The 25,693-nt window shown below is 33.7% G+C and overlaps 1 long non-coding RNA gene across 2 annotated transcripts in view; it reads right to left on the minus strand.

The window, feature by feature from the left end:
* The window catches only part of LOC117286783, a 431,639-nt gene that overhangs the window by 338,373 nt on the left and 67,573 nt on the right, over positions 1 to 25,693 (minus strand). For both annotated transcript variants that reach the window (XR_004517907.1, XR_004517906.1), the window contains exon 3: positions 10,895 to 11,000. This is a non-coding gene — a long non-coding RNA (uncharacterized LOC117286783). The remainder of the gene's footprint in view (positions 1 to 10,894; positions 11,001 to 25,693) is intronic.

The following is a 25,693-nucleotide window of genomic DNA, read 5'->3' on the forward strand; positions in this document are numbered from 1 at the left end:
ATATATAAAGAACTCAAAACAATCAGCCCCCCCAAATGTAAAGACCCGATTCAAAAATGGGCATCAACAATTAACAGACATTTCTCAGACAAAGAAGTAAAAGCAGCAAGTAAATATATGAAAAAATGCTCCACATCACTGTTCATTCGAGAGATGCAGATGAAAACAACACTGAGATTCCACCTCACCCCACAAAGAATGGCTGCTATCAAGAAATCACACAATAGCAAATGTTGACAGGGTTGTGGGGAGAAAGGAACCCTTCTCCATTGTTGGTGGGAGTGCAGACTGGTGCAACCACTATGGAAATCAATATGGAGATACCTCAAAGAACTAGGATTAGAGCTTCCATTTGACCCAGCCATCCCTCTGCTGGGTATCTTTCCAAAAGAATTAAAAGAATCAGATCACAGTGACATATGCACCCCTATATTTATGGCAGCACAGTTTGTAATAGCTAAATCTTGAAAATTGCCCATTTGCCCATCAGTTGGAAACTGGATAAAGAAGATGTGGTTTTTCTATAAAATGGAATACTATGCAGCCATAAAGAATGAGAAAGCAGATTCATTCATAGGAAAATGGATACATTTTGAGAATATACTGCTAATTGAAATAAATAAGTCACACATGTGTAAATACTGAATAGTTTCTCTGGTGTGAAAAACTACAATAATACTCAAGATCCTAACAGGATAATGAGCAATGTGAAATTGGAAGAAAAGGGCTAAAGGTGTAGGGACATTGGGAAGGGTGGGGAAGGGGATTAAGAGAAAGGGAAAAATGTGAGAAAATAAAAAAAAGAAATTAAAGTGTTTTTAGGTGGGGAGGGGAGGAGGGGGTGAAGGGAGGGCAGGGACAAGAGGGAAAAATGAGAACCAAGACCTGTCACGTAAAGGTACAAGATCCCAATGATGAATGCAACTGTACTGTATACCTAGAATTTACCAATAAATTCAATAAAAAAAAGTTTTCTCTTTTCCAAATACTTATATAGACTGTTTTATTTTTAAAAGTCATATGCACGGCTGGTGATTTATCTCAGTGGCATTGTCCCTGCCTAGCTAGCGCAGGTTTCTTATTTCAATTCCCAGTACCAACCAAAAAAAAAAAGCCATATGCAGAATTCACTATCAAATCAATCGAATTGTGATTCGCATATGCTGTCCCTTCAGCCCTCTCTAAATTCAGTGATTTTTAAAATCTGACTCATTATCTCATGTAAAACAAAAGACAGTAAAGGTAGAGATAATTTAGTAACTTGTCTAATGTTGCGGACTCATCAGTGATCCAAGTTGGTCAAAATATATCTTTATCACCAACTCCATATTTTATTTCCTTTTCCCTTTTTTGTTTGTTTCTTTGTTCACTTACTAATCCTATGTATTTGGCTTCTGTATCAGGTGTCATGGAATGTGTAGAAAAATGAGAACCTCTAGAAATGTCCTAAATCTGCTTTCTGTTTCTCTTTGATAAATGAAATAAGGCACTTAAAATGTAGGATTTAGGGTCCTGATTAATCACTACATTGCACAGTCTCAGGCAAAAGAAATATAATTTTAATAAATATGAAGATTAAAAGAGAAATTATATACAACACTAAAGATAATATAAATCAACATCTAAAGTATAGATGCATACTTCAATATACAAGTGAGACAGATATGTTTTCTTGATTAATAGGTGAGTTTCAAAGTTAGGCTCAGTGGTAGGGCACTTGCCTGGCATTTGCAAGTTCTGAGTTCAGTCCCTATTAACACACAGAAAAGAAACAACAAAAACTGAAATGGATTAAATTTGTCACATTACCTACTTTATAGAAAGTTGCCTATATTAAAGAAATAGTCCAGAATTACAGTACATGCACATACCTATTTTATATTAACATTTTCAACTCAACAATTTTCTTTTCTCCTGTGTATTCTTTACTTTACAATATGGCCTTTGAGAAAAAAGAAGGCCCTTAACATTCAATAACACACCTTACTGAACAAATTTATTTGAAATAATATTATCTGCCTTTTGTCTTAGTTTATATTGTGTTTCCACTGAGTGCTAATAAGTACTTGCCATTGAAGAGGTTTGCATTTAACGTCTGTCACTAGCATCTAGTGCCCACACCTACAGGGGACGGTCTGAGAGATTGCTATTCTCCTTTGTAACACCCAGAATCTGCCTCACATCATTTACATACAGATAGTTACAGGCATTCATCATTTCATTATGCTGACGACTTCACTATTCTGATGCGTAATGTCTCTTTAATGAGCCTCAAAAAATACAATATTCCTTGATTTATGACTGCTTAACTGAAAAATTATACAAAGTGGCAAAAAATCCTCATAATGTATTTTCATTTTTCCTCCACATTACACTTATATTTAACAGTGACTCATGAGTTAAGATCATCTTTGACAAAAGAAATGTTCAGAATTTGACTTACCATGTTTTAGTACCACTGTGCTTTATGTGCATATTTAAACTCGCATAGTACAACTGTGCTGACACTGACAAATAGCAAATTAAAATTGATTATTTTCCTCCAAGAATTATTGTATATTAGAGAACCAATTTTCAATATCACTGTAAGTTTCCTAAGTCTTCTTTAGTTATGGGAAAGGTTATAATTCAAATTTTCATTTTTCCCTGTTTAAAAGAAAATGTAAAGGACCTTAATGCCAGAGAAAGCCCTATCTAGTAACAAAATACTACTTAGGAAAGAGAAAAGTACACAGAAGTAAATTTGAAATAGGGACAGAAGCTTACATAGAGGTAGAATTTGCCTCTATTTGCTCAGTCAAAGCCCTAGGAAGGCATTACAAGCCAGTTTTCAATTCTAAAAGTTATGCAATTGGAGGTGATGAAAAGTGCCCCATATTAATTAAAAGCCATTTACCAGGAAGTTGGTTAAATACTACTTAGGAAAGAGAAAAGTACACAGAAGTAAATTTGAAATAGGGACAGAAGCTTACAAAGAGGTAGAATTTGCCTCTATTTGCTCAGTCAAAGCCCCAGGAAGGCATTACAAGCCAGTTTTCAATTCTAAAAGTTATGCAATTGGAGGTGATGAAAAGTGCCCCATATTAATTAAAAGCCATTTACCCAAGGAAGTTGGTTGTTTCCCAAACAAGACCTCCAAAATGCTGTATTTTTTTTCCTATAATGCCAGCTATTGCAAAATCAGGGAGCTTTGGATGGAGGACAAATCACATTAGAAAGAGCACAATATAAAATTACGAATAACTGATGCTCATGCAGAGGAGAGCTCATCCATGAGCATGGGTAAGGGACACAGAAATGGCAGTGGCATGCTTATGCTTCGTACCACCCTCAAGTGTACCTTCTACTAACACATCAGACGTTATTTGTATCTTTCCATTTCTAGAAGCGAAAACAAGGCTAAACTCAGACTCATCAGATCAAGGGTGGTTTGAGTTAAATACAAGTAAGCACAGGACTATTCTTATTTAGAAAAGAATTGATAGGATTGAATAGAGAAACTATAATAAAGAACATGCAGGATGCACATAGTCACCTGTGAGAAAATGTCCACTTATAAAATATACTTAATTAGTCCTATTATTTTTAAGCCTTGCTATTTTACTAGCTTGATTAGTACCTTTTGGGCAAAATATAGACTCCTTTTACTTATATCTAAATTTGTGACTGACCTACAGTGAAAGGGTACTAACTGAAGTTTGGACAAGGAGTAATGAGAAGTAATATGATTCCAATTTTCAAGTATTCTCGAAATCTAGAAAGTATGTAAATTTAATTCAGTATCATACAAAGCACTTTTCAGTGACTACTTGTACAGATGAGTCCCTATGCATACAACTTTTCTCAGTAAGACTTACAATAACCATACATTTTGTCAACCTTCACATCAAGTATTGTTGATTTCTGTTTCAAGTGTCATATTTATTAAACTAATGTTTCTCTTGTCTGAGACAGCTCAAGCAGGGGATGTGATGGTTTTACTGCTCTTTGTAAATCAAAGCTCTTTTAAGGAGATTTTCTATGATTATTTAAAGGAACATAGTAGATTGTCAATTTCTGTGCATAAGAAAAAAATACCCACATCAAATTTTACATTTAAGCAATAGAAAAATGCCACAGTACCTATAGCAAACAAGATATACCACCCAAAATGAACCTAAAATGATTCTAAACATCTTTTTATCTAAAATATACATATATAATTTTAGAATAAAATATGACATATTTCCAGACATTGTGGATTTGACCAGATGTTTATTATTATTATATTTATTATCCCCAAATCTGCCTTTAATCTTTGTTTTTCTTTTACTTTAAGAAAAAGTGTAATTGGTCAAGTCTGTAAAATATAACATATTGTCTTTCTAAGCATATTTACAAATTTCTCCTTAATTTAATCTTCCATGATACACCTATCTCTAAGCAGAAGCTAACCTATTTAATTTAATTTAAAATAATAGTAAATCTATGGTAATAGTAAATCTATAATAATACATTACAAGACCTCATTATAACCCTCTTACTCTGATCCTCTGTTTTCCACATTTTAGAGATAGGGAAGTTGATGCTTTAAGAAATTAAGTGAGATTGCCAAGGTCAAGCAAATAGTGTTACTTGGCCTTTACATCAAATGGGTACCTGCATGTCACCTTCTTCACGTGGTGAAATTGTGTTTATATTTATGTTTTTCATGTATCTTCAACTTCTCTCTTTTCTGGTGTTATCTAAGTTCCACATTTCTCCCACTAAAAAGAAAATACATCTAACTAACGAAACAGTTACAGAAACATAAAGCAACCTTTAAGTCCATTGTCTTTTCTGCCTACTCTCAAAACTCACCCCTTCCTTCTAATGATCTCCTTCCTGTTCCTTTTCTCTTCACTCTGATTTACCACCATCTGATTTACCCCTGCTCTGTCTAAAGAGGTTAAAGGTGTGGCCTACTAAACAGGTGCTAGTTCATCTCAGCTGTTCTCTCCTGCAGTGGGCTCATCATCATCGCTTCCTTGTCCTTCAAACTCCCTTGAAACTGTACTTCCCTGCCTCGCCTTTCTCTGCTGGAACATGTTCTGCTGCTCCAGGCTGAGACACCTCTGATCTCTCATTATAAACCCAAGTTCTCCAGAATTCACTCCCCTTTCCAATTATTGACTCATGTATTTTCACACTACATTTACCTGGAAGTTCAACAGGCACACACTCATGATTCCTAAGGTAAAGCATCTTTCACACTTCCTCCTCTTATATTATTTTCTTCAAAATGAAGGATCATTCATCAAAATGGAAAAATATATGGATGATTCATCTTCTCCCTGTCTGTATTTCACTAACACCCGCGATAAAAATAATGTGTGAAGTGCTTCTGATCTTTATACCTCAGTACCATCTCTTCATTTCTATCCAATTATTTCCTATGTCATCAGCCTTTTCTATAATGTGTAGTTTATGTTGCAGACACTGAGAAGGATGTGATCCACAGCACCCTTGCATGCACTCATGTTTTTCCTTGCAAATTCAATCCCTTTCAATTTTAGCGTCTCACTCCACAACAAACCTAGGACTACTCAGTTTAGACATCCCTGTGTAGCCACTCATCATAAGAACCTTGTGGCTTTTTACAATCTCCCCTAAATATTTTTATGCTTATCTCTAGACTTGGGGGATTTTAAGATAGAAGAAAATGGTAAATGCATGGACTATGGACTCAGCTTTGCCACTGATCAGTGAAAGGTTCTTTACACTTGATCTTAGCCAAAGGCCGAGAAGAGATAGTAAAATGTTGTTTAACCTCTCTTAACCTTATTTAATCTCTGTTCTCACAAGGACAAAATGGAAAACAACCACAGTATATAAGTAATAGAATTGTTGTGAGGATAAAACAAGCTATTTTCAGCAAGCTTAGCAATGTTGTTATAATAGTGTATATAATATTTTTTCCTTCAGACTCCTTTATATACACCAAACTCCTTCAAGGCAGAGATTTATCTCAGTATCACTAGCATTTCCAACCAAACTAAGCAAGATCCTCTATGAAATGCAATTTCCTGAATAGGACTCTTTACGTAGCTCAGTTTCTAAGTAAATGAATAGTTTTGTTGGATTCAAGAGGAAGTACAGGCTGGGGATTTAGCTCAGCGGTTCAGTGGCCTGCCTTGCAAGTGCAAGGGCCCAAGTTCAATCCCCGCTACAAAAAAAAACCAAGAAAACAAAAAAGAGGAAGTACACAAGTAAAATGATAGCCAATCTGGCTTTATATTGAAAGCCTATGTGGGATTTTCTTCACAACTAGTCAGTAGGCAATGACTACCTGGCAGGCTTCACGGGGGAAAACTGCTCTCTCCACAGGAGACACGTGCACTTTAGCCTCTGCAGGAAGTTGCTTTCCAGGACTTAGGTCCACTGGCCAGCCACACTCATGCACCTCAGTATTCTGGATAGAGGCCCTCCCTCACTCAGCATCGTCTTTATGTGGGACCTTAACAGAGAACCTCAGTGGATACCTCCTTAGATGGAGCAGGAAACTACGGTGAACACAATTTTCAACAGGCTGACTCAGTACTTTTCCAACCCTACCCCTTTTCCTCCCCCTCTGCAAGACAATAGAAGACTTTTATTCAAGGCTTCCTCCTCAATGAGATGACCATCCAATCTGTATTCATCCACCTGACACTCAGCCGACATTATTCCCAGAGGGAAAGTGGAGCAGGGAAAATTTTCTTTCCCTAGTTTAGTCCTTTGCTTTCATTATCCCAGTAAATGGCTGAAGGCTCAAGTCTTACTTTCTCTTTGGGACATTGTCCCAGTTGACCACTCAGGCACCTGGCAGTTCAGCTCTTTCCAGCTATTGTCAACTTCTGACATCCAAGTGCGATAGGTAAAATGGAACGATATTGCAGATAGATATAAAATATCCTGGAAAACAATATTTTGCTTCTCTTATTTTATAGAACGGTATTATCTTTTCAGTAGTTTCATGATTCACTAGATTAGAAGATATTTTAAGAGCTCTACAATAAAATTTATTCACTTAAAAATGAACATATTGTGGGTGTGGAAGTCTAGGAGGAATGCGGATTTAGGTAGTAGGTACAACGTAAGACTATATTGGCTTCTAGTCCAAAAATCAAGCATCCACAGAGATGTTGGTTGTATAGGCTTAAGTCTTGAAATACACTACGTTTGAGAATATTCTGGGGGTTTTTTCTTCCCTTTTTGGAATTAGGGTCTGTAATGTTACTTAATTGTACATGATGGTGATAATTCAAATGCAAGAAGCTAAAGAAAACCTGAGATGATGCATAAATATATGGTTTTTTTGTACACAAAATCAAACATTAACTTCTTCAAGTTTCTAAATGAATTTATTTCACAGAGAAGGCTAAAGACCGAAAAGGTATGTTTTCATTGCAGGTTTGAGATTGTGTAGATTTAAAGAGTCCAAGAGTAGATATATTGGTCAATTGAATTTAGTATTTTGTGTTGAATCGGTTCTGATAGAAAACTTTGAAGAAGGAGAAGATAGAAATAGAAAAGGAGACCACATGTTCATCAGCTGCATGAATCCCTCAAAGACAGGCAATAAAATGATGTTCATTCTTCCGAAACAATGGCAAGCAGCCTCAAAAGAGCTGCGGGGGTGTGGGGATTGAAGTAAAGTGGAGCTGTAATTTACCAGCTCACAGCAAACACAACTGTTCAGGGCTGAGACGTTAGTCTTCTGAGCCCTAGTAGAGCACTTTTCACTGCAGTGGTTTCCAAGAATGCCCAAGAGCCGAACTTCACAGTTGAAAGTAAGGATGAAATAAGGAAAATAAATCAAGAAATTCATTTTTGAGCATAATTTTTGCGACTTTGTATTTTAAACACTTGAACATTACTTTTCTGTTGAAATTATTTGATATGTTTCAGTTTCCTCTGGCATTATAGACCAAATAATAATACTTCAATTAAAAATATAAACAGCACCATCAGTTAAACTTCACTCCTTAATAATTGAAACTCGTTTTGTAGATCTGCTGACTAAAGCTACTCTCTAAATGTATGTCTTATTTAATAAGAGAAGGGGGAATAAAGAAACACAGTGACAAAATGCCCAAGTATGAATAAGACCATTAAAATAGCATGAAAGCTCTCAGTAAGATTAGAAAGTCTTAGCTATTGTTTGTCCTCCATTGTGTTGTTAATTTAAATTAAGTTTGTAAATGATGGAATTTTTCTTTGAAAGTCTTATTGTTACCATCAGGTATATGTGATAATATTTGTCATCCATACATGCACATGGATAAACACTTCAAATGTCTTTTAATAGTAGACCCAACAGTAACAGTGATTGATCCAAAAATAGTGATTTATTTTGTGGGATATCTATTTCTGCAGTGTAATTCTAGCATTTAATATTTTTTATTCTTTAGAAAATCCATCAAAGTACTGTACATATTACATGCTAAACAGAGCAAACAGGAATTTGCAAAAAGCTAACGTCAATGAAATGCTAAATACCTGCACTCAGGGAAAAAACAAACCTGCTTTTATTAAGCAAACATCACAATGAAATATCTTATATATTAATACCACTAGAGGGCTTGATACATTTTGCTTAATAAAATAATTTGTTATGCTAGGCTATCGTAGTATAAATGGTATCATGGTATAAAGAAGTTCTACAGGCATCTTTCTAATCTTGCTTATTAAAACATAACTGACATGAATTAATAAGAAGACATAATAGTGGTCTGATTAAAGGAAAATTTTGTAGCCTAGATGTTTTATGAAACAAGTTAAGTGTGTTAAGTAAACTGGATGCAAATATTACTTAGTGTTACAGTCACTACAAATTATTTATGCAAACCTGTATTTAGTAACAGTTCTGATAAACAGCCAAAGGTGTTTTGAATCAATAGCTTTAAAAATTGTTCACTTATATTCATTCACAACATTAATTACAATAATTTTACTTCATTGAAATATTCTCTATATTTCAAAGGATTGGTTACTTTTATGAAAATTTCTCTATGATTCTTATCTGTCAAATTATCTTAAAGAATGCATATTAATAAATATTGCCATGAAAGTCATTTCTGAGCAGAACAGAGAGGACCTTAAATATGTTATATTTTACCTTCACTGTTAATTTGCTTTAAGTTTCATTAATCAGCCATATTGTGAACACAATAAAAATGAAATCTTAATAAAAATAAATAACAATCCTCATAACATAACAACACAATAAATCCCATAACATAATAAATAAACAAAATATTCCTTATAACTTATTTTTTAATTTTTACTTACCCATTGTACCTAGGACTTAGATCCATTCCTCCAGGTCTTCAGTGTAGGTAATTTATTACCATAAATACAATTTTCAAACTTTACATTTCAAAGTCTAGCTTATGCTATAAGTGAAATACCTCTGGATTTATGATTATCTAACAAAATTTTCATTGCTCCCTTTATAAGAACTTTTTAAATCACATGTTCAAGCCATATATTATTTTTAGGAAAAAAATATATTCTAATTCACCGGCTACTTAGAAACATCTTTTGTTATACAAATTTTTCTGGTGAAAAAGCAAGTGAACACATAAAACATAATTCATATTCTACTATGGCCTTGGCTTACTTTCAAAATATGCAGCCATGCATTGAGCAGATGCTGATCAACTCTGAGTGCCATGCTGGGGAGCTTACCTTGAGTTTCAGCTAAGAGATCTACATAAGATATCAAAGCCTAAAGAAACCTTTGTTGACTGGAAGTTTTACTATGAAAAAGTCTCTTCTGTATTTCCCCCAGATAATATACTTTTGTTTGTAGTTCACAAGATCAGAGTCATTGTGACCTAAGAGACAACATGGGCTACAAACGACAAAAGTACTGTAAAATTCAACCTTTTTACCAATCATAATAGTACCTCTTCCTGAATTACAGTAGAGCTCTATGGAATATTAAGTGGAAAGTCAAGTTGGTTTGAAAGATTTTTTTCCTTTTTCTTTTTTCTTTATTTTGGTCTCTTTACAAAAGCATTAGTTTGTCTGAGTAAATTTGTAGATGATGAATATAAAGAATAATTGATGAAAACGAAAGAATGGAAACAAAGTCTTTGTAAATAGAGAAGGGTGGAAGGGGTGAAGGGAGGCCAGGGACAAGGGGAAAAAATGAGAACCAAGACCTGTGATGTAAAGGCACAAGATCCCAATGATGAATGTAACTGTACTGCATACTTAAAATGTACCAATAAACTCAATGAGAATAAAAAAAAATAAATGATAATAAGGTACAGATTGAGGATTCTCTTTATTGAGATTTGTTCAATAATTACTGATGTTGCTATAGAGAAAAAAATAAAATTTAATCAACTCATAAAAGTTGTCATTCTATATCTCTAAACTTATAACTCATATTTCATTTTTTATTCATAGACAAACTATAATACTTCACAGCATAGTTTTAGAATTACTTTCTTTTTATTCAAAAACAGTGACATTCATAAGTATATTCTAGCCAAGACCATATTGACAATAAAGAATTTACATTTTGTCTATCACTTTTGATTACTCTGAATATTTATTCTATAATTAAATGATTCTGACCAAGGGATGTAGCTCAGTGGTACCTCACCTCCCCATGAAGCACAAGGACCTGAGTTTGATCCTGTTACCAGGAAAAAAATTTTAAAATATAAAAATAAAATAAATGATTCTACACCCAGGATAGTTTTCTTTCCATGTTACTATTCTTATGCCAGAGAGCATTTCATGCATTTATAATAGTATGCCAATAGCTGCTACTATGCTATATACTTTATTCTTAAATTGTATAAAAGTGTACAACATAAAAAATACATTTTCAAGACCTCCCCAAATAAACATTATAATTTCCTTTCAAAATACTTACAAACTATTTGCTGTTCTAATGCTTCATTCAGAATAAATATCGCATAAGAAGAATATCCACAGGTTCATTTTATCTCCTTTCTTTAGCTCATATGCTGTACTCAATCCTGGAAAATAAAAGTTGTAAGGGTTACATTATCCAATAAAATAATACAATCTATGAGATTTTAAATAGTGAGAAAATATGAGAATATTTTTCCTGAATACATATCTCTCATTACTGAATAAATTTATCATAAATAATTTTAAAATTAAATTTATATATTTAAAATCATTATTAATTATATCGTGCATTACACAAGTCAACTATAAACTTTTACTCATATATAAGATGATAAGAAAAATGAATCTTCACATATTCCAAGGGAATTGCCCTTAACATCGTTTAGATGTTTTTAAGATACTAATAAAAATAGAGAATACAAACCTGTTTCTCTTTTCAATAATTATCATAAAACCAACCCACAGTATTTTGTTGAGCTAATAAATTAAACTTTAGTACCCAAGGAGCCATAGGGAAGTCATTTTGTCTTTCTATATCCAGTAAGTTATGTACAACCATATTGTTTCACAAAAGGTTATATATTCAAATATTGTGATTCACTAATGTTATGAAAACAAGATACTACATTTTTACATTGAGCTAGCCATAGAGCAGTCAAATAAAGTATTTGTCTTCAAATGCATTGATCTTCCATCTTCAAAGGGAGAAGGACATGGCTTTCTGTCTCTAGTTAGCTATCAGTTGAAATGAAGCCATCAACATTGATAAGTAGGATTTCCAGGGTGCTTCTCTGAAGGCTACTAATCTCTGTTACACTATTTTACTGGGAATCAGTTTAAAATTTAGTACTAAAACTAAAAAAATTAACATATATATTTGTTTCCTTAAAAGACAGAAATCATTTTATTTTCAATTGCATAGCACCATCACTTCCACCACTAAAAGTCAACATTTGGTGAATTCATTTCATGTTAGCCCTGAAGAATGTCACAGAGATTAATGCCAGCAGAAGTTATCCAATAAGTTAATCTCATTCACTGTGAGAATGAATGACTTCATGAAAGATTCACTTCTACAATACAAAATCTGTACCTCTCAATGCAATCACATACTAATTAGGAGGCAGCAGAAACATTGACCATTTACAATACAGTTTATATATCCATTGCGATTGTACATATTACTCTGGCCTTTCATGCATGACTTTTGTTTGTTTTATTCTTTGTGATCATGTAATTATGAATTCTTGCTGTGAATAACTTAAAAATGAATTTATATATTAATTACGCAACATGAAATTTTCAACATGGAAAGTGGTAGATTCAAGAATTTTACTCAGAAGTATTTTCCTCCACTATAATTTAAATTGTCTTCTTATCCATTTGTTCATTATTTCTTCTATGAACTCTATTGATGTATGATGATTCTCCTACCTTTCTTTCCATCTTTAACATACCTTCTAATAACTTTTATGTCTTATTCTTGAGTACTATTCAAAACATATTTCATCCTGTCCCAGGAAATTATTGTAATTAATTGCAATAATTTCAACTTCTTAGAAGCTATTTTTTTCAGATGTTTTAGTGTTTTTACTGTATTATTTTTCAACATTTTCTTCACTATGTCTAAGACTGCAACTTTCTTGATATTCTCTCACATTATAACTCTTTTCTGAAAGCTCAAATTTTTCCCAATAATGCTTTCACTTTTTAGATATTTTGCTTTAACGTGTATGAGACTACACTTTGCCAAAACATTTTCATCTATTTTTCTCATATCATTTAGAATAGGGAAGGGTTAATGGGAGTTGCCAGAGACTTCTGTAATGGTCCTGGCCTCCTACAAGCCAGTACAATTCCCGTGAGATAGGAAAGTGGAAATTAAAAGAAACACATAAACAGAGACTAAACTGCTGTGGGCAGCAAAGGCAAAGACCCAAAAGATGTCCAGTGTTGTATATGTTACAAGTCGGGGAAAGAGGGAATTCAGCAGATGTTGGGACACCTGCTGATAACAAGAATCAAGCAGGCAGGACTGTAGAATGAGGACATGAGCATATCTGTACTAAAGAGAACAAATGGTTAATTTAGAAGGGTAGAATTTAGTTGGAGTCAGTTGAACTTGGCTAGAAGTGAACTTGGTCAAGCCCTGCTACTTTACAGGGTAGGACTTAGGTCTTGGTAGCAGCCATGAGCAAAAGAGCAATACTAACCCAACTCTATCTGATATGCCCATTTAAGTCATGTAAACTTCAGTCAAATAATACACAGCCAAATGAATAGGGAGCAAGAAGCTTATGCCACTGTAGCCTGTTAATATTGGGCAGAGGCATCTGCTACAATTTAGGACAGATTTTTTCATCTTCTTTTTAGTTAGATACTTTACTTATTTGGGTGGGTGAGTGTGAAATCTCTATATATAGACATGCAAGGTGTTACTTTTCAACTCTTGGACTGGAACTCATCTGTTGCCTGAAGTAGGGAGTTTGTGATTTCAATTCAAAGCTACTTTTTCAAGCACTCTTCCAAACATTTTTACTGATTAAGCCTATCTTCTCATTTTGTGTGTGTATGTGCATATTTTTATGTATAAAAATATAGTGTCAATCCCTTAAATTAGATTTACTAAAAGGTCTTTCATATCCCTGGTCATTCAAGAGATGCAGATAAAAAAACACTGAGATACCACTTCACCCCACAAGGAATGGCTGCTATCAATAAATCAATCAATAACAAATGTTGGCAGGGTTGTGGGGGAAAGGAACCCTTCTCCCTTGTTGGTGGGAGTGCAGACTGGTGCAATCACTATGGAAATCAATATGGAGATACCTCAAAGAGCTGGGACTAGAGGTTCCATTTGACCCAGCCCTCCCTCTGTTGGGTATCTTTCCAAAAGAATTAAAAGAATTATATCACAGGGATATATGCACACCCATGTTTGTAGTGGCACAGTTTGTAATAGCTAAAACTTTTGCCCATGTACCCATCAGTTGGAAGCTGGATAAAGAAGATGAGATTTTTCTATAAAATGGAAAACTACTCACCCATAAAGAATGAGAAATTATATTCATTCATAGGAAAATGGATACATATTGTGGATATACTCCTAAGTGAAATAAGTAAGTCTCACATGTGTAAATACCAAATAGTTTCTCTGGTGTGAAAAACTGTAATAGTACATAGGATCCTAATGAGATTATTCACAATGTGAAATAGGAAGAAAAAGGGCTAAAGGTTTAGGGAAAGTGGGAAGGGTAGGGGAAAGCTAATAAGGGAAAAGAAAAAATATGAGAAAATGGAACAATGGAAAAAAAGTGTTTGCAAATGGGGAGGGGAGGAGGGGGTGAAGGGAGGGCAGGGACAAGGGGAAAATGAGAACCCAGACTTGTCATGTAATGGTACAAAATCCCAATGATGAATGTAACTGTACTGTATACCTAAAATGTACCAGTAAACTCAATTTTTAAAAAGTGTGAATATAAAAGTAATTAAATGAATGAATGAATTGATTTTCACAGTGTGTCTAATATTGATGGTAAGTGGTTCTCCCCTTAATGGACTATGAAATCCATGCAGTTTAATGAACAAGTTGCAGATATGGAGATTTTTTTCTTGCTTAATGACAAAGAAAGTATGTGTTGCAGATCTTGTTTGTTAGTTTCTTTTACTTTGGCATTCTGTTTACTGGCAAGTGTACAATTTCAAGATGGGCAAAATCATGAACATTAAAATTAAATCCACCCAAGGATTCATTGTCAGAATAACTGGAAATCACATATCTAATGTGGGTTTTTAGAAAAAGAATACTGCTATTATTATAGGCAGATGATTTAGACAGAAATTAATATACATGGCTAGAGATTTAGCTCAGTCGTTTCGCTGCCTGCCTTGCAAATGCAAGGTCCCTAGTTCTATCCCTGGTATCAAAAAAACAAAAAACAAAGAAAAAACCCTAGAAATTAATATACAATCAGAGAGGCATTGTCCCCTCAAAGAAGTCAGCACCAAGAAACAAAGACATTAAAATTTTCTCTGGAAGCACAAGGTGGAGATACACTGTCCAGGCTTACATGCTGCTTTCAGGATAAATAGTAACTCGAGATCATCTGGAATGAACACCACCTCGCCCAGTACGGGTAGATAGGAACCAGACACCCAGGTGGGTGGTCAGAACATCTGGACCCCTCCTATCCCCCAAATACAATTGTTCTTTTCATGTACCCTTAATACATGATTTGTTTCCCTACTGGATCAATATTAGCTGTTCAGCTGTACATGTGATCCTACACTGATTGTAGTTTCACCCACATTGCACCCACGGTGTGAATTTCCTGTATAAATTTCCCCCGACAAAGGCTATCAGTAACCACTTTTCAGGACCCCTCCTGGAGATCTAGGAGCTATTCTTTCCCTTCCAATAAAGCTCTCCTACTTCTTTCTTTGGTTCACTACTTTATCCCTTCATCCTGACAGACTGTAAACTCAGCACCTTTGACACCTAACAAGTAGGGAGTTATATTTTCCCTATATCACTATTACCTCAAAATTGGTGAAAATTGCAATAAACTCTGAGTAATTTTGAAGTGATTTTTCATCCTGATATTGCAATTCTACTTTGGTTATTCATAGTCTTATCAGCTTAGACTAGTGAATAATATCTTCATTCAAAACCTACCCACTGGAGGCACTTCAGGTAAAAGCGTCATCATCTCTATTTTTTCAGATCTGATATCATTTTTCATGTCAATATCCGAAAACATGTAATCTACTTAGTTACCTTCTGGACAATACAAAATATTTCACTGATAAGAAGCCTCATCCTCAGAATCCTTTTTGGTTCTTGGTGTCTAGATTACTCTATCAGAAGAATGGCTAGAAAAATGATCCAAGAGATCCAGAATTCCTTTGCCACCTACAACCAAAATACTTTTTATACTTTTTAAATTCCTACATTGAAAAAATGTAAAGATCTTGCTAGAATATGATCTTTCTCACATATGCCACATCTAGAATGTTTAATTCTAATGCAATAAAACCAAACAAACAAAACCATCAATGACAAAACAATAAGCTCTATATAATTTATAAACCAAACATGCTTATAATGGGGAATAAGCTTAAATATGTTTTAACACAAATCAGTTTAAAATCTAGTAATAAAATCTATAGTTTTAAAATACTATGGCTTTAGTGCAAAATAAAAACTATTTTAATTACAGATGTTATGACCCTCTTACTTGTACCACCTAAATTCAGAATTCAGTGGATTCCTTTTTGAATCATAAAGATTGTTATATATCAAAACACTTGCGTTCTTTCATATTTTCTGCAGATATTACTCAGGCTTTTTACAAAAATAATTTAGTACTAGTCATACATTTTCAATCTTTCCTTTATGTGATCCTTTCAAATAAGTAAATAATTTATTTTAAGATTATTTGAGTTGATTGGCCAAGATAGCATTACTCATTATTTGCAAATAAAAGTTTTTTTTTATTTATAGACATATGGACAGATTTAACTTAATGTAAACAAGTAATTTTTATGTTAAATTTTAAAAGTTAATATACATACTATATTAAGCAATCTGCTATTTTGAAAAAAAGGTTTTTCATAGAATTTTAAAATTAGAATATAAATGTCAATATACTAAAATGCTGGATTTCTGAGGTCAATATGTATGAGAATTAAAAAGGAAATAGATGCCTGTTAAAACATAAATTTAGCACAAACACACCTTGAATTTAATTTTCCACAAAAATGAGGAATCATACACATTATGGTACCTATGTAGAAGCCTTGAATTTCTAAGAGTACATATTAAAAAAAAGTCTTAAAACAAACTAAAACATGTAAAAATATAAAAAGATGCTTAAGCATTATTCAGTTTAACTCAGTATTTGAGGAAGATAATTCACTTACTCATACCTTAATCATTTAAAAATAACCAACTCAGGCTCCAATGAGAAATATGCCAATTCAGAAAAGGAAAGTCTCACACCAAGAAAAATGATGTTGGAGTCAGGAAAATATTTATAAGCTGTCAGATTTACTCTTTCAATAAAATCATGTTAAAGAATATACTGAATCTGTGCATGGAGAGAAAGTAGGAAGCTTTACCTAGATTGGATTCTGAAAAAAAAAATTAAGTTATAACTTTATCCCACACAAATTGTTTTCTCATTACTATCTCACATAAAAAAATCTCTGCAGATTTTTCAAATGGCAATTAATGATATGTGATTTTTTGTAAAAGTATTTTATCTCCCTTTAGATTCCTGTTTATGCATATAATTTCATCATGTTTCTTTCGATTATTAAAGGAACTTGAATTCAGTATTCCAATCAATGATCCAGAGATTGTAGAGAAGGTACAGAGAGAGAAACATAAAATGTCTGACTATTTCTGCAAAGTCACGTCAAACTAATATGCTAAGAAATGGGAAGAATGCACAAATTATAAACTCAACAAGTAAGTCACTTGCTCATTAAAAAATTGTAAAGTCAATTGTGACTTACACTTGCTGTGTATTTTTTCTTTGAGATCTTCCATCCTAGACGCTAATTTTAATCTCTAAAATTAAATCTAATTTTTTTCAGGTCACCAACTGAGGAGAAAAAGTAAACCTTTGGAAATGAAAAACAAACAAACAAAGAAACCAAAAACAAATGACATGTACAGTTTAATAATAAGGACAGAATTGTTGTCAAAGATTAAGCCTGGAAGGATACAACACCTACAAGATTAAGAATGAGACAAGGAAGGCCAAATTCATATCCGTCTAAGATAAAGCTGTCAAAAGTTTGAATCGGTTGAGGATGAATTAGTCTCCATCCCTAGCTTCCCAAATGATAGTGGTACTAACTGAAAACTTATAGAATCACCTGATGGAAGGTAATTTTTATCTGTAGTATGCTTATGGTTTTAGATGCTTCTGTAAGTTTGTTTTTACTTGTTTGTTCAGGTACTAAGAATGAGTGAGAAATGAGGAAAATGAAATTTTGTGGAACTTGGACTTACATTTCCATCTTCCTGCGGTTTCATGTCATCTATACTTCATCTTCTGTCAAATTTTCTAAATGTTTACTGGATAATGTTTTTTATAAATTTTTCTGACTTCAAATAATTGTATCCTAAAAATGTTTGAAAAATGAAGATCTGTGGTACTTTTTCATACAATGTTTAGTATTTTGCATTATGGAGAGTTTTATAAATTGTACTGCTATTTAAACAGCTTTTCTCAATTTTTCAAGGGTTTATCTTTAGAAGCAAATAATCTTTTCCTTTTATTTTTTTTGTATGATATCACTATTTATCTTTCAGGCATATTTTCACTCAGATTATATGTTAGCTGTACATGGGAAAACATTCTTCACACTAACAGTTTTTTAAAGTACATTATAAAAGGACTAGAGTTTGAAATTTTTATCACATTTTCACATGAAAATTTACATTTTAAATATTCTTTGCACATTATAGTATGAGATTCTGAAGTAACGAATATTTATCTAGATCATTTAAATTCACAATGCAATTCTGCTATTCACTATCTTACCTTTTAAATATAATAATACAAAATAGATGATGCTATTATCTTGGGGCATTAGGAAGTATTATTGTAATTTTCAACCTAAGAATATTTTCATGCAATTAAAGAAAGTTACCCCCTTGTTAAAATAAACATTGTTTTTGAAAGTTATTAGGTCTGGCTGGCTCATCATTATTTTTAATTGCACAGAAAATGCTAATATTATATTCTAAATCTAGCTGCCTTATTTTTAAGTATGGCAGGTCATTTTTTAGTTTAAGTACTTTTTATTTTGATTAATTTGATTTTTACTAATTCACTTGTTTCTGAACATTTTAAGAATAAAAATGACATGAAAGATGAAAACATTTATATTTCTAGCTTCTTCAGGTACGAAAACAAAACAAAATACTGCCGGACAATCAATCACCTTAGTGCCCCTTTCCACAGTTTTGCTTTTTTATGTTTTAATAGCTCACAATCCACTCTTTTCTAAAACCATTAAACCAAAATTCCAGAAATAGACAAGTCATATGTCTCTGGAGCATTATGTAATCTCACGAATTCCTATTCTGTCCCACCTCAGACCAGACTTTCCATTTTATCCATGTTGTACCCATCGCATTTACCATATCGGCCGTTAGTAACTTCATCACTCTCGTGTATTATTACTATATTAACTCTCAGTATCCCTTATTCCTCTTAATAATACCCTAAAAGTGCAGGCTGCTGATAATTCAGATATGATTTAAAAAAGCCATACAGTGCCTCCTTTAAGTGAAAAGGAATATATCTATAAAAAAATACATAAAGCGTTAAGTACTATCCAGTATTTCAAGTATTCTGGGCCTTGAAATGTTTCCCCTGTGGGTAAGGAGGGAGAAGCTATTTATACAAATACATAAAAGTCAAGAAAATATACTTGAAGAACTTTGCAATTCCCGTGAGAGAAGCATGGGAAATACACACAGACATGAAAAAGCCAGATCCTATCTTGCCCCAAGTGAGAGTGTGATATGGGCCCCAAACGCCTGTCAAAATCTTATCTTAATGGTTGCATTCCATGGTCAATTCTGAGTCCTCATTTAATGTGACATACAGCCAGCATTTGAATTACTGGATAAATTTTTTGTTCCCCCTCCAGCCTCAGAAATGTTTTTTTTTTCCCCCCACTTCTCCCATGTTCTCTGTTAATTCCTGTCACTTTACTCTTGCCACTCCACTAGGTCTCCTTCTTTGGTCCCTTCTCATCTCCAGATGTAAAACCTTAACTCAGAGTGCCCAAGAGCACAGTCCACAACATACTCATTCCCTTACTACCTTCTTTATCTAGATCTGTACTGTCCAATATAGTAACAAAAACTGTGCATTAATATTTAAATGTGCATGGCTATTTAAATGTAAGCTTATGTTAATTTAAATAGAATAAAATTAAAACATATTAAGTACCCAGGTGAATAATCGCTCATAGAATATGCTTAAGTAAATGCAAAGGAATAAGACACCTTCCCATGCATATTATCAGACCTTAGTGCATTGAAATTGGAAATCAATGGCAAAAATCCCACAAGAACTTCATAAATATGTGGAAATTAAATAACACCCTTCTAAGTAACCAATGGCTAACTAATACAATTAGATAATTTCTACAACTAAATGAATATGCCAGTACAACATACTGGATATTATGGGGTGCAATGAAAGCAGTCCTAAGAGAGGAATTTATAGTTGTGAACACACATATCTCAAAACCAGAGCAAGGTCAAATAACCTCATGTTGAATTCAAGCTTTTAGAAAAAGGAGAGGAATTCCAGCCCAAAGCTCATGCAAGAGTATGTTATAAAGAGTAGAACAGAAATCAATGCAGTGAAGACTAAGAAAACAACAGAAAGAATCAATGAAGTGGAGAGTTGGTTCTATGAAAGATTAAATAAAATTGGCAAACCTTTAGCCAACCTTATCAAAAAAGGAAAGAAAAGATGCAAATTTATTCAGCTAGCAATGAAATCCAGATTATCAATACCTACTTCAAGAACTTGTAATCTAATAAGATGAAAAACAGAGTAAATGTATAGATTGCCAGATACATATGAATTACCAAAGCTAAATCAACAAGGTATAAAATTCTAAATAAACCAAAATCAGTCCAAAAATTGAAGATGTAATTAAATATCAACCAATAAAGAAAAGTTTATACTCTGATGGACTCACTGCTGAATTATACGGCAAATTTAGAAAACATTTCTCAAACCCGTTAGTGAAGTAGAAAGGAAAATAATACTCTCAAATTAATTTCAAGAAGTAATTACACTTCAAAACCAAGTAGGATTCATCCAGGAAGGCAGAGATGAATAAACAATAAACCATATTAACAGAGCCAAAGACAAAAGCTACATAATCATCTCAATAGATACAGAAAAAGCTTTTGACAAAATCCAATCCATATTTCTGATAAAAACTCTACAGAAAATTGGAATAGCCTTTACCTCAATTAAACAAAAGCCATCTATGACAAACCAACAGCCAACATTTGGACAGTAACAGAAAGCTTTCACTCTAAAATCAGGAACAAGACAAGGATGTTACTGTCACCACTCTTATTCAATATAGTTCTGGAAACATTAGCCAGAACAATCAGACAAGAGAAAGAAATAAAAGGAATAAGGATAAGAAAGAAAGAAGTTAAATGATCATTGTTTGTGGATGACACGATACTCTACACAGAAGAAGCCAAAACACCAAAATCCATAGCACATATGGATACAAACTAGACACTCAAAAAATCAATACAATTCCTGTACAAAAATAACAAACTCACTGAGAGAGAAATTAGGGAAACAACACCTTTCACAAAAGCATCACCCCCAAAAAGAAAGAAAAGAAATACCTAGGCATTGATCTAAGGAAGGAAGTAAAAGCCCCAAATTCAAATTGCAAATTAAAACAATGCTGAGATTCCATCTCACTCTAGAAAGAATGGCTATTATCATAAAAACAACCGATAACAAATTCTGGTGGTACAGTGGGGGGAAAAGGAATCATGCTCCACTGCTGTTGGGACTGTGGACTGGTGCAATCACTGTGGAAATCAGTGTGGAGATTCCTTAAAAATCTAAAACCAGAGTTTCCATTTGACCCTTCTATTACATTTCTTGGTATCTTCCCAAAAGAATTAACAGCATCCTACCATGGCGGCACCTATGTTTACAGTTGCACAGATCTTTAAATCTTGGAAACAATGCAAATATCCACCAACCAATGAAGGGATAAAGAGGGTTGTTTTTGTTTGTTTGTTTTGTTTTGTTCTGTTTTAATACAAGGGAGTATTACTCTGGCATAGAGAAGGATAAGCTTTAGACAATTCTACCTAAATGAATGCACCTTGAGACCATACTCTTAAACAAAATAATTTAGACACACATGGTTTCTCTGGTGTGAGAAACGGAAAGTGGAAATAAGGACCAAAAGTTACAATAGATATTGGGAAATGGGAAGAAAATGTTCAAGTGAGACAGAGACCAAGGGGAAGGTGTGGGGGAAACGAAAGAAGGGAAAAGAGAAAATAGAATAAGAGGAAAAAATGGAAACAAAGCATGTGTAAATAAGGAGGGTAAATGGGATTGAAGGAAAGGAAAAAAAGAAGCAAGAAATATCATATATAGGTACAAATTCGCTATATTGGATGTTATTATATACATCTAAAATGTACTAATTAAATAAAAAGAAAATATATAAAGTAGGTGGAGCATGGTAGCATGTAAGTGTTATCCCAGTACTCTGGTAGGCTGAGGCCAAGTTCAAGCCCAGCACAGGCCACTTATCAATTTAATGAGATCTGTCTTATAACAAAGCAAAACAACAACAAAAGCAGCACCTCAGGCTGGGAATGTAGCTCAGTGGACTGGACTTGAGTTCAATCCTAGTAATGGAAAAAGAAAAAAAATATGATTTTTTTTATTTCTGGAATTTTCCACTTAGACTTTTCAGACTGTGGCTAGCTGGAGGGATATTGTAGAAAGTGAAACTGTAGCTAACTGTGGAATACTGTTTTACAGATCAATACAACAGCTTCATTTTAAGTGCTGACCAAAAGATAGATACAGGTATTTTACTTAATACAATTAGTAAAAATCCTATGACAAAAGCAAATAATATTATCAGTTTGTGGATATTACCTCAAGCAACAAATATGTTATGAATAGCAAGGACAATATTCATATTCACTTTTGATTCAAAAATCACATTATTATAAGCCAAATCTGTGCAGAACATCCACTGCAGCCATCTTCTATGTCTCTTAATTGACGTTTTTTCCATGTAGCTATGAAAAGCTTAACAAATATACAAAAAATTTGTTCTCATACAGAATATGATAATCATAAAATAGTAAAATAATATGTATCTGGTAGTATAAAGCAATCAAACCCAGGGACTCATATGCTACCAGTGTGCCACAAACCCAGGTACAAAACATGTGTTCTTAATTTAATGTTTAGCAATTTGTGATCACTTTATCTTGACAGTGGGGAGACAATGGAATCAAACCGAGGCTTTGTAAATTCTAGGCAAGCTCTGTGCCACCAAGCTGTATTCCCGGCCCCTCTGCACTTTCTTACAGTACCATCTCCCTATATCTGAATATTCCATTCTTTTTTTGTAGTTTTGAAATTTTATAGCTTTATTTGCTATTTCATCATTTTTCATTCACAAATGCAAATCCCCTGGGTACATATAAATATAAGATGTTTAGTATTTTATTTTAAATTACAATTCATAAAGGAGTCTAGGGAGAAAACTGAACTCTTCAAAAGTTCCACTGATTCATTTTGACCTAGAAAAAAAAATAAATCTAAATACTTAAAATACTACACTGATTTAAAACTATTTGATTTCTTTTGCAGTGCAGAAGCTTTTTAATAAGGTGAGATCCCAGTTGTTGATTCTTTCTGCTAGTTCCCGTGCTACTGAAGATTTGTTCATAAAGTCTTTTCCTATGTCAGTGTCTTCAAGAGTTCTGCCTAACTTATCTTCCAGCAAGTTTAGTGTTTCTGTTTTAACATTTAGATCTTTATCAGTTTGTGTGCGCTTTATTCAACAGCCTTTTGTCTAAGTTCAACCATAAACTGAAATCCAGAGATACTAGTTGGAAACAGAACAGCAAAACTTAAGATTTAAAATATGACTCTACAATGTTTTACCTTAGTAATTTATAGAAGACACCTACTTGCCATGACCATTAACTATCAAAAGTGGAAATCAAATTTTAGAAGAACAGATGTGTAATAATGCATCCACTTGGATTTTAATTTAGTGCATGGTGAAAGATAAGGGTCAAGTTTTAATCTTTGGCAGGTTGAGATCCAGTTATTCCTACATCATTTATTAAAGAGGCCCTTCTTCCTCAAGTGAGGATGGTCATCTACTTTGTCAAAGAAGAGGTAGCTGAGTACATATGAAGTTGTTTTTGTGTCTTCCAATCTGTTCTACTGATCCTCAGGTCTGTTTGTTTGCCATTTCCATGCTGTTTTTATCACATTGGCTTTGTAGCTTAGTTTCAAATTGGGAATTGTTCTACCTGCTGCCATGTGTCTGTTGCCTAGGATGGCTTTTGCTTTTCTAGGTCTGTTATGGTTCCAAATGAATTTTTGGATTCTCTTTTCTTATTCTGTGAGGTATAGTGTTGGAATTTCAATTGGCATTGCATTGAATCTGTATAGCAGTTTTGGTAGTATGGCCATTTTCACTGTGTTGATTCTTCCTACCCAGGAGCAGGGGCTATCTTTCCATTTTCTTATATCCTCTTCAATGTCATTTTTCAGAGTGTTCTAGTTTTCAGTGTTGAGGTCTTTTGCTTCTTTTGTTAGATTGATTCCCAGATACTCCACTTTTTTGGATGCTATTGTGAAAGGAAATGTTTCCCTGATTTCTCTCTCAGTGACTCTGTTATTTGTGTACAAGAAGGCTATTGATTTTTACCTTGGGTGTTGACCTTGTATCCAGCTACTCTGGTAAAATTGTCAGTTAAGTCTAGAAGTCTTCTTTTAGAGATTTTTGGGTCTTCAATGTAAAGTATCATATAGTCAGCAAATAATGACAGTTTAACTTCTTCCTTTCCTATCTTTAATGCTTTAAGTTCTTTCTCTTGTCTAATTGCTATGGCTAATGTTTCCAGAACTGTATCAAAAAGGAGTGGTGATAGTGGGCATCCTTGTCTTGTTCCTGGTTTTAACGTGAAGGTTTTCATCTTTTGGCCATTTAATATGATGTTGGCTCTTGGTTTTTCATAGAAACCAGCAACTGAACTAAGAGACAAACTGCAATGTGGGAAAAAAATTACCAGCTGCTCCTCAGAAAAAGGAATATTATCTAGAATATATAAAGAACTCAAAACAATCAGCCCCCCCAATATAAAACCCAATTCAAAAAAGGGTATACGAAATGAACAGACATTTCTCAGACAAAGAAGTAAAAGCAGCAAGTAAATATATGAAAAAATGCTCCACATCACTGGTCATTCAAGAGATGCAGATGAAAACAGCACTGAGATTCCACCTCACCCCACAAAGAATGGCTGCTATCAAGAAATCAATCAATAACAAATGTTGGCGGGGTTTTGGGGAGAAAGGAACCCTTCTCCATTGTTGGTGGGAGTGCAGACTGGTACAAACACTATGGAAATCAATATGGAGATTCTTCAAAGAGATGTGCCTAGAGGTTGCATTTGACCCAGCCATCGCTCTGCTGGGTATCTTTCCAAAATAATTAAAAGAATCATACCAGAGTGATATATACACACCCATGTTTATAGCAGCACAGTTTGTAATAGCTAAAACTTGGAAATAGCCCATCTGCCCATCAGTTGGAGATTGGGTAAAGAAGATGTGGTTTTTCTATAAAATGGAATACTACTCAGCCATAAAGAATGAGAAATTAGATTCATTCATAGGAAAATGTATCCATATTGAGGATATACTCCTAAGTGAAATAAATAAGTCACACATGTGTAAATGCTGAATACTTTCTCTGGTGTGAATAAACTGTAATAGTACATAAGATCCTAATGAGATAACTGACACTGTGAAATTCAAAGAAAAGGGCTAAAGGTGTAGGGAAAGTGGGAAGGGTAGGGGAAAAGTAATAAGTGGAAAAAATATGAGAAAATGCAAAAATGAAAATAAAGTGTTTGTAAATGGGGAGAGGAAGAGGGGGTGAAGGGAGGGCAGGGACAAAGGGAAAAAATGAGAACCAAGACCTGTCATGTAAAGGT

Source organism: Fukomys damarensis, unplaced genomic scaffold (assembly GCF_012274545.1).
Source record: "Fukomys damarensis isolate Sample0158 unplaced genomic scaffold, DMR_v1.0_HiC HiC_scaffold_18, whole genome shotgun sequence".
NCBI lineage: Eukaryota > Metazoa > Chordata > Mammalia > Rodentia > Bathyergidae > Fukomys > Fukomys damarensis.